Genomic DNA, 16,498 nt, shown 5'->3' with positions numbered 1-16,498 from the left:
AGGCCATGGTGCTAGCTCCTCAGGATCCTGAGGCAAGAGGATTGCAAATTCAAGACTTACTTACATTACAGAGTAATTTCAAGACAGTTTGGGCCACTTGATGTAATTCTGTCTCACAATTAAAATGACATAAAAGTAAAAAGGTCTGGAAATGAGACTTGGTGACAGAGCACTGCTCAGTGCACAGGAGGCCCTGGATTCAGTTCTCAGCACCCAATTAAAAAAATGAGCAAGAGAAACACCTGTCATTGGTCTGACACCTGACAGCCAAGCAAGTCCCCATGATGTCTGCCTCATCTCCATATCCCCCATCTCTTCACTAAGTCCCTCGGGGACCAAGGCACTGAGGGGGGATGACTAATAGCATAGCTCACAGGAGTGAACTTAGAACCCAGGATTATTTCCATAACACTATGTTTTAACTTCTCCAGAGGAATGCTGTGTCTGTTGGGTGACACAAACCGAGACTGTTTAGCTGTGGGACCGTACTGTGGCAAGCATCATGTGCCACTTCTCAACTTTGAGCATCCCTTGCTTTCTCCCAGGAACCCCAAGTGTTCCAGGGAGGTGCCTGATAGCAGCAACTACAGTGACCATAGATGTTTACATCTCACAGCCCTAGAGATATGAAGCAATTCCTCTAGCCACGGACTATTACTATGGATATTTTGTAGATGAACTGAGGGTCAGAGAGGTTAGCTAACCTGAACGTAGCCGTGTAGAAAATGCTGAAGCTGAGGTTTGCTTTTGAGACAGGGTCTCATGTGGCTCCAGCTATCCTTGAACTTGTTATGTAGCTAAGGATCCTCCTGCCTCCACCTCCCAAGTGCTGGGACTCTAGTCACGCACTACCACACCCAGTTTATGTAGCGCTGAGGGTGTATGTGTCAAACCCAGGGCTTTGTGCATTCTAGGCAGACATTCTGCTAATGGAGCTGTAGCCCCAGCCGGAAACTGAGATACAAATGGTTTGCATGGAATGTCTGTCTGTCTCTCTTTCAAAATAAATGCTATGCTGAATGCTACCCTCTGCTCCATGCCAGGGGAAGATGGGTTAGCTCTATCTTCCCCCCACTTTTTTCAGAGAAGGTTCCCTGTTGTTCAGTGTGTGAAGAACAGTATCGTTACAGACGTGGCACTTGACACAGATAACTAAGCCCTGGGCTGTGCTCTGGAGAACCTGATAGGAAAACGTGGGAACAGAGAAGGTTGTACTTTCCTACTAGTTCTTGGCTGAGGTCCTAAGCAAACCTGACCACAATGCATTTAACAGATGGACTCAGGGAGAGGTCAGCTGGAAAGCCCCCACTCCAGCCCCCACTGTGTCCAGCCTTCTTTCCTGGGATTGTTTTGCTCAGGCAGAGGGAGAAATAGTTCCAGGAACCTGTTCTGACTCTTCAGCAGCCTGCCGGGTGGCCAAGCAACAGTCTCCGAGGTTGGGTTGTTGTGAGCTCCCACCATGCTTCAGTGCACTGTCTGTTATTGAGAGCCGCTGGTAGCGAAAGTCCACCAGAGTATACAGCAGTGACAACTAGGTTCAGAAGGTCAACCTATCAGAACTAAGGGTTCTGTTAGAGGAAACCATCACGTAAGGCGTTATGGAATTACTGCTTACTGAATGAATTGGCTGTCTCTTGTTGTAAACTTCTTGTGATTCTCCCCATTTACTGTGCATCTCCATATTATGTGTACGTGTAATCTCACGATTGCATCTCAATCTTGGGCACAACTTTCCCTATACACTAGGGGTAATTGGACAACTGTCCCCAGCTGTGTTTATTTTTCATTAACACATATCTGTCCAGGGCCATTCTCTGGACAAAAGAATTTCAGCAAAGATACCTTTTTCCAAGGACAAATGCAGAGAAATAAACATTAGCTCATCTCACCCATAGATAGAGAAAAGAACCACTAACAATTAAATCCTCAACCCCTTACCTTCACCCCGGGTTATTTATACAAGACCCTAACTTAAGAGATTTACTGCTCACATTCCTGGGATGAAGTTTTAGCCATTTGCTAGATACTGAGTTAAGGGAGTTACTTCCCACTGACCCAAGGAGATTGCCTACAAGGCCAGGCAGGGGATAGGTGCCAAGCTTCTTTCTTGTGCAAATTAAGTTTTTATTCCTCCTCAGCCAGGTGCTATTCCTAGTTTTTCTCCTCAGCAATTACTCTGAGTGAAAGTGCTTTTACTAACCAAATAATACACGCTCTGATATAGGTTGCTTAGCCACCTAGCATATGTCCCCCTCCCTATCAGAAAGCAGCTGCAGCCAGGATGAGCGGGAAAAGTGGCGCCAAAGACAGTTTACTTTCTTGTGACTTACTGACCCCTAACATTTTACCTCGCCATTTCTAGCTTATAGTTTGAGCACATAAATTCCCTAATTGATCTTAGCCTTTAGTTGCCCCTACCAGAGAACTCCCCTTTAGTCACTCCCCTTTTGGGTTGTGATTGGACGCTGACAATTAATTGCTTTATGTGTGGATCCTTATCACCTCTCTCTCTGCCACCCTGAAAACTTCAAGCATTGCATTGCTTTACCAAAGAATTGCTGTGTGGGTATATATACTGGTTCTCTGAGAGCACTGGGAGAACAGGATTGATGGAGAAGAACAAAGATGAGGACGGAGATGGAAAGAACTAGGTAGAATGATGAGAGATCAGCAGGAGGGATTGAGAGCAGAAGGAACCAAGAGGAGCTAAATAAGAGAGCAGAAAATAAACTGTGTAGATAGAATTGACTTAGAGAAATAAAGCGAATGGACTAAAGAACTCAGTGTGCTTAGATTCATTGACTACCCCTCAGATTAGAATCCTCAGCTGGTTGGTAGACTCTTCCGCGGACCCCGGGAGCAAACAATATTGGCTGGACCTGTTACTGTTTGCGTTAGTCTGTGGGGACCCTCAACTCCTGCAGCTCCTAAAGGACCTTTCCAGGGTTTGTCTAGGTCTTGGGCCCCTCTTGATAGAGTCCAAGTTCTGTCAAGACCCTGTGAAAGAATATTCAGAAGTCTTACCTTGAGTCCTGGCAAGTCTGTCTCCTTTAGGCTCTGGCAGTTTCTGCAGCTGCCTTGGAAATTAAAAAAACACAAGGGCAGAAATATTAGGTTTCTCTTTCAAGCACCAAAGTCCTCCTTGAAGTTTCACTGAGAACCAATAAATGTAATGTTAGGCTCCCAAGTTAGTTTATCTGCTGCCCCTCCGAGTTTTTATGGCCTTATCTAGAATAAGATTCTGTGGGAGGGTTCCTTCCAAAGTCTGCTTTTGGGGAAGTGTCACATGCAGAATGTCAGAATGGGATTGCACTTGGAGATTGGGACCTTATAAAAAAGGAATTAAGTTAAAATGAAGTGATCAGGATGGTCACTAACCAGCATGAATGGTGTCCTTATGAAAAGCAGATCTATGTCATGCCAGCAACCGTGAGTCCAAGGCATGGTATGTATTTGTGTAGAACTGTTATAAATGTTTTAGTAAAGAACATACACTGTGAACAGAAACATGAAGGGAAAGGTAGGGAAGGAGGAGAGAAAGAGAAGGTGGAGAGAGAGAGGGGGAAGGGGAGGGGGAGGAGGAGAGAGAGCAAATTGCACCCCTAATGGGGGAATGGCACTTTTTATGACAGTTTAGAGAAGTTATCTGGCCTTGCCTTGGGTCATTTGTGTGGCATTACATTGGAAGAGATTGTAGGTTGGCAGTTCATTGTCTTGTTGGGTAGTAATTTTATAACACCTCTCATCTTTTCCAAGACCAGCTATTCAGGGCCAGGCACCAGGCAGTTAGCGTCTGATTGTAAAGTAGGGGATTTTGATCTTGAGTTTTGACCTTTTAGTTTTCCCCTTTTTTATTCCTTTCTGTTTATAGATTTTCCCCCTCAGACAATATATTTTGTTCATGTTTTTTTTGTCTCACAGTCCCTCCCAGATCCTCCCCACCTCCCTACCCATCCAACTTTATATCCTTTATCTCTTTCTCTCTTAAAAGAAAACAAACACAAAAAAGGAAAAACAAATATATACAAACAAAAGACCAGTAAGACAATAAATGCCCCAACAGGGCAAAATGAGACAAAAAGTTTACAAAAATATAACCGAGTTAGTTTTGTGTTGGCCAGCTACTCCTGGGCGTGGGGCCTGCCCTGAGTTGTGGTTAGCATACCCAGGGAGATGCCACTGGAGAAAACTGATTTTTCCTTTGCCAGTGGGTATCAATCGCAGATAGATTATTGTTGTCCATTTACTTCCTCTTAGTCTTAGATAAGACCCCTATCTGGGTTGAATTTATCATCAGGTACAAAAGAAACCTGAGCCAAATGGCCAACTGTGGTGCTATTAGCACACCAAAGCTCCTGCTGGCCTCTAGGCTCTCTCTGCATGGAAAGCGCCTGTTACAGAGTCCTAGCTCTGCTTATCCCGCCCCCTAAACCTCTCCAGCCCAGGAGGAGCGTCCCTTCCCTTTCCACAGCTTCTGGTTCCTATAAAAACCTGCCATTTCAACCATGTGCTCTCTGGGTTCTCCCTTTCCTGTCCCCTTTCTCTTCTTCTCCTTTTCAGCGTCCCCACCTACCCGCCTACAGTGACTTGGTTCAGTCTGTGGGCCATGTTCAGTCTCCTACTTTCTCTTTCTGTTCTGGACTCTTCCAGATATCTCTGGCTGTACTCTCCCTCATATCTACAATAAAAACCTTCACCTCATCCATACTTTGGCACAGTTGTGTTCTCATTTCATTCACCTGTGTAGACCTTGATTATTATTAATATTTTTTTTAATTTTTGGCTTTTATGTCTTTACAGTCTAGACACAGAAGCAGAAATGAACAGAGAGTGAATGCTTTGCATAGGAACGTAAAGTCAGGGAGTGGATAATGCTTCCAAGAAAGACCAGGTGTTGCCACAAACAAGAGAAAGTAGGAGAGAGGCACATAGCAGATTATTATTCCTGCTTCCAGAAAGCCCCAAATATGCAAACACCTTCATCTCATACTTCAGCGGGACAGCAAACTTATGTGAACCGAGGTTTAAGAAAACATTCTGATTGAATGATTAGAACTTCCGTGATGGTGGTGGAGAGCTGAACTACTGCAGACGTGGAGCCAGATTCTTGTGTGCTATCTTTAATCTCCTTAATGAGGATTCATTGCCCACCTCGGCTGACTTATCATCCTTGTGACTATCAGGAAAGTCCTATTAGACTACATTGTAACTATATATTAACAAACCATTAGCTCTCCCTAAGTCCAAAGTTGAGAATGTTATCAGATAGCATCGCAGACTCAGGCAGAAATTTTCTCACTTTGCTGTTACCAGCATACCTGCTGTTTCTATTGGTGTATCTTTAAAGTGCCTTGATTTATGACTTCCTTTTCTTCTGTCATTTTAAAAACTTCATGCAACTGTTGCCATGTTGAAACACACTATTCAGAGTAACCTGAATCCATATTATTAGGTCACAGTCACTCATGTTTGACTCCAGAATAAACTCTTATTTCCTTTGAGGTGAGAACTAGGCTTTGCATGGGCACTTCATTCACAAGCCATTCAGTTTGTGGTATTTGGTTGTGTTAGCCTCAGGAAACAAGAACTCCCTGTCTGGATTTCCTCAAAGGTTTACTCATCAAATTAGTCCATGTGGCTGTGTGTGGGACCTGGGGTTGGCAGGGTAGGACAGCAGAGAGATTCACTCTGCATCAAGAGCTACTGATGCCTCAATCTCTTGCTTGTTCTTGCTATAGAACCAGGGCAGGCCTTTCTTCTTAGGATCCTGGTCTTCCCTTGTGCTTCTAAGCCTCCCCCCCCTCAGCCACCTCCCTTTTCTTCTGATCCCAGGGTCCCTGGCATGTTTGCAGAGCTTCCCCCAGTATCTCCACATTCTCCCTACACTATTGGGGAGAACAGTTAGCTCTCTCTTTCATCTGCCCCACCTGGCCAGTCCCTGGGGTGGGATGAGGATTTATTTGTCATGCTTTAAAAATCCAAAGAAGTTGTCACCCGTGGGATCTGCTGCCTCCTTAAAACAAACTATGCTTCACTGTAGTACCACCCACAGTACTAAGTTAGGGATCAGCCTAGGTTTCTGGTCCAGTTTCACTTTTGTTGCTGTGATAAAATACTCTGACCAAAATCAACTTAGGGAAGGAAAGTGTTTATTTGGCTTATACTTCCAGATCACCATCCATCTGTGAGGGAAGTCAGAGCAGGAACTCAAACTAGAACTTGAAGGCAGGCATGCTTGCTATTCCTTGAAGCCTTAACTCTGACAAAGGAACGCACTCTTAGCCAAGGAAGAACAGCAGACACCACAGAGGAATGCTGCCTGGTGGCTGTGTGGCCTTAGGCTCAGCTAGATTTCTTATACAGGCCAGGGCCATCTACCCAGAGAACTGTACTGCCCACAGTGGGCTGTACACTCATATCAATTAATAATCAAGACAATATTCCCACAAATATTGTGATGGTTTGAGTAACAATGTTTTCGCTGCCTGGGGGGCCAGCCTCTAGCAGCACAGGGTTCATAGGGAAATCCACAGAGTTGGCCAGGCGTACTATGACTTTTTTATCTGAGGGGGTTAAGGGAAAAAGTGTAGATGGATGTTTCTTTCCCACCTGCCAGTTCCCAAATTACCACACAGAAGCTTATATTAATTGTAAATACTTGGCCAATAGCTCAGGCTTATATTATTACTAACTAGCTCTAGCACAGCCATATCTTATGGGAACTGCAAAAGTTAAAGGCCAGCACAGCTGCTTGACCAAGATCCAGCAAAGCTGAGCCACATGATGGCCACTGTGCCACCTTTGGTTTTCATCTCCACCTCTTGCATGCTTGGGAGACTTTTAATAGCTGTACAATTTGAGGATATTGGATTGATGGAAATTTCTTATGAACCATTTATGCCTTCTCCAAGGAATATTGCTTCTAAGCTTCCCCAGGAAAGTCCTGAACATACCACCCCTCCCACTTTTAGGGAGATATCCTTATCTACTGGAAGGTCTTCCTTATGCTTTGGAGGTTGTGACACACATAAAGAAGCCAGAGGTCTCTTTATGAGGCTATGAGACATTTTCAAAACTTCTGTCCTTGTACTTACTCAGGAACAAGATGATCAAAACAAAGTAAGCTTGAAAAGGTTAACAAGATTCTCTGGGCTAGAGGAGTTGGTTACAGATCAGATGGCAAGCTTCTTCCCATTATACACTCAGACAATTATGTGACATATACATCAACAAAGTTAGATTAGCTGAAGTTACCATGTCAGAATTTGAATAACTGCAACAATTTTGGCCTGATGATTTTTGTTGGGCATTCTGACCTTTAAGAGTTAATAATACACTTGCTTGGGACATAGCAATATGCCTGGGCTGGCTTGAAGATTTTGTATTGGTCTAACATCCTTGAAGCAACCAAAGCCACCAGCCTGAGAACAGGCTATCATATGCCTCTAGATTCTTAAAAATTGGGCTATAGGTTAATAAGTAAAGATGATAACTTTGTTCATCAATGATGTCAAAACCTGAGGGAGAATGAGAAATCTGTTCTGTCATAAGTTACCAATGATGACAAAAAGATGAATAAAAAAACATGAAGCACATATCCAAAACCAAAAATGGTATGATCTGTGTTTTGGAACAACAAGAATCCATCTTTGATTAATAAGTTCTGTATAAATAAAAAAGCACTCTGGCTGCTAGAGAGAGTCAGGCTGCAAGATCTTTGTCGCTACCATGGCCTGCCTCACCTCCTTCCCCCGCCGACTCCTTACATCCTCTGCTGGGACCTGTCCGCTGCTGGGGGATGGCTCCTGGCATAGCTCTTACATTTTAAGTTAACCCATATTCCTTATTTATGCTCTGCCGTGTGGCATTACCTTTATTAGCATGGCACATTCATCTCCTGCTCTGTCGATGTCTGCTGGCAACTCCTCTGACTCTGTCCTCCTTCTTCCCATCATTCTCAGTTTGGCTTTCCCTCTTAACTTCCTGTCTGGCTACCGGCCTGTCAGCTTTTTATTAACCAATGATAGTAATACATATTTATAGTGTACAGAAGGATTATTCTGCAGCAAAAAGACACTCTTGATTTCCTTCTTTTATTCTTCTTCTGTATTCTTTTTCTCTTTTCTTATCTCTATCCAGAAATGTTCCTTCTGTGTCTCTTTTGATGTTTTCCTTCTAACTCTTTGTTCTTTTTTACTCTTTCCCTTACAGCTTATAGACCCTAGCAAAATCTTTCAGGCAGTATAGAAATTACAGTGTGGTTACATTCTATTTTTCAAGTAAATACAAGTAAAAAAATCCAGCAAGTTTTCCATGTTCCTTACATGACTAAGCATTTTATCCCAAGAACTCGTGTACATTCATATCCTAGCAATCTGTTATGAATTAACAGTGTAGGCAAGCAAGGTCTTTTTTTTTTTTTTTTACTGGCAAGCTGTGTTTTTGCAGTTACAAAGAAAGGACCAATCACATTATTACTTATCTTGAAAGGTTATCATAAGGAATCTTAAAGGAATCACAAACTGAAAGTTTTATACATGAGAAGCAATCAGTCAGCTCTACTTTAAATCTGTAGGGTGCATACCCACTCATCAATAGTTTTTTATATCAGAAGACTGAGGGCAGAAATGAGTACAAGGAATTAATTATCACTTTTGGTCATCAACCAATCCCAGAAAGAAAGGCACGTCAGCTAATGATAATTGGGCTGCTTTGTTCTTGTTCCCTGACCTTAAAAAGTTCCTCAGTCAACTATGTGCCTTTTTAAAACTTTAGATTGTCTTCTTGGGTTTTTCACCTCAAAGCTATTTAACAAAAACATCTTAGTTTAACTTTAAGTTATTTTCAAAGCTTTGTTTCAGCTGTGATGCACTCTGAAACCTGTGAACACACTTCCCACATTAAAGTTAAAAGGATTTAAGCTAGCTGGGCTACTGAGACTCAATTCTTTTTTTTTTTTTTTTAATTTATTTTGCAATACAGTTCTACATATCAGCCACGGATTCCCTTGTTCTCCCCCCTCCCATCCCCCTCACCTTCCCCCCAACCCCCCCCCCCCCCCATTCCCATCTCCTCCAGGGCAAAGCCTTCCCCACAGACTGAGGTCAACCTGGTAGACTCAGTCCAGGTAGGTCTAGTCCCCTCCTCCCAGGCCGAGCCAAACAATCCTGCATAGGCCCCAGGTTTCAAACAGCCAACTCATGCAATGAGCACAAGATCTGGTCCCACTGCCTGGATGCCTCTCAAACAGATCAAGCCAATCAACTGTCTCACCCATTCGGAGGGCCTGATCTAGTGGGGACCCCTCAGCCATTGGTTCATAGTTCATGTGTTTCCATTCATTTGGCTATTTGTCCCTGTGCTTTATCCAACCTTGGTCTCAACAATTCTCGCTCATATAAACCCTCCTCATTCTCGCTAATTGGACTCCCAGAGATCCACCCGGGGCCTAGTCATGGATCTCTGCATCCAGATCCCTCAGTAGTTGGATGAGGTTTCTAGCACAACAATTAGGGTGTTTGGCCATCCCATCACCAGAGTAGGTCTCAATTCTTTTTCTTAATCATTAGCCCAAGCCACAGTCTATACAGCTCCTCAATAGAAACTCATGTGTTCTAGCTGTGTGACACTTCTGTGTTTTATTTTTTATTATCAAAACTATATATTTTTTTCAAGACAGAGTTTCTCTGTGTAGCTTTGTGCCTTTCCTGGAACTCTCTTTGGAGACCAGGCTGGCCTCAAACTTACAGAGATCTGCCTGCCTCTGCCTCTCGAGTACTGGGATTAAAGGCATGTGCCCACCACCGCCCGGCTTCAAAACTCTATTTAAACTAACATTATTATTATTATTATCAATTAGACAGTACAGCTTAGGAAGAAATCATCTTCATAATAATCCACAGGTAAAAATGCCCAGTAGAACGGGATGTTTCCATGAGATAAACACACTGCATTACAGGGAGTGGGAATCTCCCTACACCCATTCACATCATACCAGATACCAGAGAAAGATGGCAGCAACAAGCATGTGAAGACACAGCAGAAGCTAAAGACATTCTGGAGTCTGTGGTCTCAGGCCTTGACTATCTGAGATTCACCCATCAGGGATTCACTTCTTGGTGGGCTGACATACTGAAGTCAACTGCCATCTACTGCTCCTCTGACATGGCCACCAGCAAGAATGGCCCCTATAGGCTCATATATTTGAATGCTTGGTCATTAGGGAGTGGCACTACATGACAGGGATTAAAAGATATGGCCTTGTTGGAGGAAATGTGTCACAAGGGGTGGGCCTTGGCTCTGTCAAGTGCTCAAGACAGGCCCAGGGTCTCTTTCTTCCTGTTGCCTGTGGATCTATATGTAGAACTCTCAGCTCCTTCTCCAGCACCATGTCTGCCAGCATGCCACCATGCTTCCTGCCATGCTGATAATGGACTAAACCTCTGAAACTGTAAACAAGACCCACTAAATGCTTTCAGTTATACGAGTTTTTGTTGTCATGGTGTCTTTTCACAGCAATGGGGCACTGACTAAGACAGATATATCCACAGGTCAATACGGCAATTTCTCAATTGAGTCTATCCTCTCAGATGACTCTAGGCTTTGTCAGGTTGACAATCTAAGCTAACCAGGCTAGTTCTCATCAACAGATGAATGAATAAATAAAATACAGTGTGTACACAATTCAGCCATAAGGAAGAAAGAAACTATGTCATCTGAAGGAAAATGGATGGAACTAGAGATTGTTGCACTAAGTGGAATAAGCCAAACTCAGAAAGCTAAATGTCACATTTTCTTTTATAATTGGAATTTATATTAAAACATGGTCTTACATATTCAAATCTGTATTTTATATATCATATAGATGACATAAAAGTAGAATGTGGACTTCGGGAAAAGAATGTAATTAGAGGGAGGTAGGACAGGAGAGGGTAATGGGGATGAATATGGCCAGAGTACACGACATACTTGAATAAAATGTCATTATAAAACCCATGACTTTGTACAATGAGTATGTGCCAATAATAGTGTAGGGAGAGAGGTCTGTGGGTGAGTAGGGAGGAACATTCTTGGCAGAAGGAAATGGCAGTGGAAAGGTTTCCCTGAGGTGGAGCAGCTAGCAAGGTGGAAGTCAGGCTCAGGAGTGGAAAACAGAACTGACTGGAGGAGCCCAGGGAGGTCTGACTGCAGGGGTCTGGCTGACATTGGAGGGTCTTTGGTTTTTATGACTATGAATTAGAAAGATCTATAGGAGGCCACTGAACTAGGGACTGACATGATTAGATGTATATCAATGATTTTTTACATGTTTAAAAGATATATTCATTTCATGTGTATGAATGTTTTGCCTGCAGATGTGTTTGTGCACTGCATGTGTGCCTAGTGCCTGCAGAAGTCAGAAGAGGGCATCAGATCCTCTGGAACTGGAGTTATACATGGTTGTGAGCCACCATGTAGGTGCTGAAAATTTAACCTAGCTCTTCTGCAAGAGCAACAAGTACTTTTAACCACCAAATCATCTCTCCATTGATGGATTTATTTAAGATTGAATCTTAGGGGAGGTGAAGAATAAATGTAGCTGACTTCTGGGTTTATGAAGGGAAAAGCAAAAAAGTCTGGGAGACTATTTGAGGCTGCTGACATAACCTAAGTTGGAAAAGTAGGTAGTCTAGGCCTAGGGGGAGTAGATGTGGAGTGATTATCCTGAAAATGTTTTGAATGTATAGTTGCTAAAATTTCTTAATGAATGACCTTATTATCATCATTGCTGTCATCATGTTTTCCCTTGTGATTAGCATGGTAGAAGTGACAGGACACATGAGCCACACAGCCTGGACTGTAGAGGGAGAAGATGTGAATTCAAATACAGTTTCATCATGTGCTGGCTAGTTTTTGCCAGCTTGACACAAATAGGTCATGTGGGAAATATGGAATCTCCACTGAGGAATTGCTTCCATCAGAGTAGTGTGTGGACATGTCGGCGGGGGTGGAGGCAGGGGAGTTCTTCATTGCTAATTGATACAGGAGGGCCCAGCCCACTGTGTGCAGTGCCATCCCTGGGCAGGTGGGCCTGGGCTGTATAAGAAAAGTGGCCTAGAAAACCAGAGGAAGCAACTCAGTAAGCAGTGTTCCTTTGTGGTTCCTTCTTTAAGTTCCTGCCTTGCCTTCCTTCATTGATGGGCTATAAACTGTAAGTCAAATAAATCTCTTTCTCTCCAAGATGCTTTTTAAAAAATATATATTATTTTATTTTAATTTCTTTTTCATTTTGCATACCAACCACAGTTCCCCCACCCTCTCCTCCTTTCACTCCACCCCCCACATCCCCCCATCCATTCCTCAGAGAGGGTAAGGCCTCCCATGGGGAGTCAACAAGGTCTGGAATATCAAGTTGAGGCAGGCCCAAGCCCCTCCCCGCTGCATCAAGGCTGGGTAATGCCACCATAGGGAATGGGCTCCAAAAAGCCAAGTCCCACTGCCAGGAGCGTCACAAGCAGACCAAGCAACTGTCACCCACATTCAGAGGGTCTGGTTCGGTTCCCTGCAGGCTCCCCAGCTGTTCAATCAGAGTCCATGAGCTCCCCCTAGCTTGAGTCAGCTATCTCTGTGGGTTTCCCCATCATGATATTGACTGAAGATCAACTCTTGTCAGCTGTAGGGTTCCCTGGTAGAATTTTTGGGTCACTTATGTATACTATCATATCATCTGCAAATAGTGAAAGTTTGACTTCTTCCTTTCCAATGTGTATCCCCTTGATCTTCTTTTGTTGTCTTATTGCTCTAGTTAGAACTTGCAGTACTATATTGAATAGATATGGAGATAGTAGACAGCCTTGTCTTGTTCCTGGTTTTAGTGGAATCGCTTTGAGTTTCTCTCCATTTGATGGTGGCTGTTGGCTTGCTGTAAATTGCCTTTATTATGTTTAGGAATGTTCCCTGTATTCCTGATCTCTCTAAGACCTTTATCATGAAGGGGTGTTGGATTTTGTTGAAGATTTTTTTCAGCATCTAATGAGATGATCATGTGCTTTTTTTTTCTTTCAGTTTGCTTATATGGTGGATTACATTGACAGATTTTCATATGTTGAACCATCCCTGTATCTCTGGGATGAAGCCTACTTGATTATGGTGGATGAATTTTTTGATGTGTTCTTGGATTTGGTTTGCCAGTATTTTATTGAGTAATTTTGCATCAATATTCATGAGGGAGATTGGTCTGTAATTCTATTTCTTTGTTTCATCTTTGTGTGGTTTTGGTATCAGGGTAACTGTAGCCTCATTAAAAGAGTTTGGTAATGTTCCTTCCGTTTCTATTGTGTGGAACAATTTGAAGAGTATTAGTATTAGCTCTTTTTTGAAATTCTGGTAGAATTCTATGCTGAAACCATCTGGCTCTAGCCTTTTTTTGGTTTGGAGACTTTTAATTACTGCTTCTATTTCCTTAGGGGTTATAGGTATATGTAAATTGTTTATCTGATCTTGATTTTAGTATATGGTACCTATCCAGAAAACTGTCCATTTCCTTCAGATTTTCCAGTTTTGTGGAGTACGGTTTTTTGAAATATGACCTGATGATTCTCTGGATTTCCTCAGTGTCTGTTGTTATGTCCCCCTTTTCATTTCTGATTTTGTTAATTTTGATATTCTTTCTCTCTACCTTTTAGTTAGTTTGGATAAGGGTTTGTCTATCTTGCTGATTTTTGTCAAAGAACCAACTCTTTGTTTCATTGATTCTTTGTATTATTTTGTTTGTTTCCATTTTATTGATTTCAGCCTTCAATTTGATTATTTCCTGTTGTCTATTCCTCCTGAGTGATCTTTCTTTCTTTCTTTCTTTCTTTCTTTCTTTCTTTCTTTCTTTCTTTCTTTCTTTCTTTCTTTCTTTCTTTCTTTTTTTTTGGTTTTTCGAGACAGGGTTTCTCTGGGTAGCTTTGAGTCTTTCCTGGAACTCACTTGGTAGCCCAGGCTGGCCTCAAACTCATAGAGATCCGCCTGGCTCTGCCTCCCGAGTGCTGGGATTAAAGGCGTGCACCACCACCGCCCGGCTCTTTCTTTCTTTTTGTTCTAGTGCTTCAGATATGCTATTAAGTTGCTAGTGTGAGATTTCTCCAAATTCTTTATGTGGGCACTTAGTGCTATGAACTTTCCTTTTAGCACTGCTTTAAAAATGTCCCATAAATTTGGGTATTCATTTTCATTGAGTTCTAGGAAGTTTTTAATTTCTTTCTTTATTTCTTCTTTGATCCAGTGGTGATTCAGTTGAGAGTTGTTCAGTTTCCATGAGTTTGGAGGCTTTCGGTAATTTGTGTTCTTGTTGAATTCTAACTTTAAGCCATGGTGATCTGATAAGATACAGGGGGTTATTACAATTTTTTTTTGTATCTGTTAAGATTTGCTTTGTGACCGAGTATGTGGTCAATTTGAGAAAAGGTTCCATGAGGTCCTGAGAAGAAAGTATATTCTTTTGTGTTTAGGTGAAATGTTCTATAGATGTCTTTTAAGTCCATTTGAGCCATAACATCTGTTAGTTCCCTTATTTCTCTGTTATGTTTCTGTGTGGCAGACCTGTCCATTGATGAGAGTAGGATGTTGAAGTCTCCTACTATTAGTGTGTGAGGTTTGATGTGTGATCTAAGCTTTAGTAATGTTTCTTTTACAAATGTGAGTGTCCTTGTATTTGGGGCATAAATGTTCATAATTGAGACATCATCTTGATGGATTTTTCCTGTGATGAATATAAAATGTCTTTCTCCATCTCTTTTTATTAATTTTAGTTTGAAGTCTATTTTGTTAGATATTAGGATAGCTACACCAGCTTGTTTCTTAAGTCCATTGTTTGGGAATCTTTTCCCAATCCTTTACTCTGAGGTAGTGTCTGTCTTTGAAGTTGAGGTGTGTTTCTTGTATGCAGTGGAAGGATGCATCCTGTTTTTGTACTCATTCTGCTAGTGTGTGTCTTTTTATAGGCGAATTGAGTCCACTGATATAAGAGATATTAATGACCAATGAGTGTTAATTCCTCTTATTTTTTGGTTTTGTTGTTGTTGTTTTGGTAGTGTGTGTATGTTTCCTTTCTTTGGGGTTTGCCTTTGTTTTTTGTTTGTTTTTGTTTTTGGTTTTTTGAGACAGGGTTTCTCTGTGTAGCTTTGTGCCTTTCCTGGAGCTCGCTCTGTAGACCAGGCTGGCCTCGAACTCACAAAGATCTGCCTGCCTCTGCTTCCCGAGTGCTGGGATTAAAGGCGTGGACCACCACCGCCCGGCCTTTGGGTTTTGCTGGTGTGGGATTATCTATTGCCTGTGTTTTTGTGGGTGTAGCTAACTTCTTTGGGTTGGAGCTTTCCTTCTAGTACTTTTCTGAAGGGCTGGTTTTGTGCTAGGTATTGTTCAAATCTGGTTTTGTCATGGAATATCTTGTTTTCTCTGTCTATAGTGATTGAAAGTTTTGCTGGACATAGTAATCTCAGCTGGCATCCATGGTCTCTTAGTGTCTGCAAAATGTCTGTTTAGGACCTTCTGGATTTCATAATCTCTATTGAGAAGTCAGGTGTAATTCTGATAAGTCTGCATTTATATGCTATTTGTTTTTTTTTTCCTTTGCAGCTGTGCAGCTGTTAATATTCTTTCTTTATTCTGTATGTTTAGTGTTTTGATTATTATGTCGCAAGGGGCTTTTTTTTTTTTTTTGTCCAGTCTATTTGGTGTTCTGTAAGCTTCTTGTATCTTCATAGTCATGTCCTCCTTTAGGTTGGGAAAGTTTTTTTTCTGTGATTTTGTTGAATATATTTTCTGTACCTTTGAGCTGGAATTCTTCTTCTTTTATCCCTATTATTCTTAGGTTTGGTCTTTTCATGGTGTTCCAGATTTTGTGGATGTTTTGTGTTAAGAATTTGTTGGATTTAACATTTTCTTTGACCAATGAATCCATTTCCTCTATAGTATCTTCAATGCCTGAGATTCTCTTTTCCATCTCTTTTATTCTGTTGGTTATGCTTGCATCTGTAGTTCCTGTTCATTTACTCAGATTTTCCGTTTCCAGAATTCCTTCAGTTTGTGTTTTCTTTATTGCCTCTATTTCAGTTTTCAAGTCTTGAACTGTTTCCTTTACCTGTTTGATTGTTTTTTCTTGGCTTTCTTTAGCAGATTTATTGATTTCTTCTAATTTTTTGATTGTCTTTTACTCCATTTATTTAAGGGAATTTTAAATTTCCTCTTTAAGGGCCTCTATCATCTCCATAAAGTTATTTTTTAGGTCATTTTCTTCTGCTTCATCTGTGTTGGGGTGTTCAGGTCATGCTGTTGTAGAACTGCTAGATTCTGGTGGTGCCATATTGCTCTTTATATTGCTGAATGTATTCTTCCACTGCTGTCTACTCATCTGGGTTGAGGTAATTATAAATACAGATGTTGATTCTTTCTCCAATCTGTGCATGTGGTATCTGTGCCTCCAGTGGCCTCTGATGCCTCAGGGGAAGGTAGTCTTGTAACCGGCTGCTTCCAA

Source organism: Peromyscus californicus, unplaced genomic scaffold (assembly GCF_007827085.1).
Source record: "Peromyscus californicus insignis strain IS unplaced genomic scaffold, ASM782708v3 Scaffold_4__1_contigs__length_199733344, whole genome shotgun sequence".
Lineage (NCBI taxonomy): Eukaryota > Metazoa > Chordata > Mammalia > Rodentia > Cricetidae > Peromyscus > Peromyscus californicus.
This window is presented reverse-complemented; position numbering follows the sequence as displayed.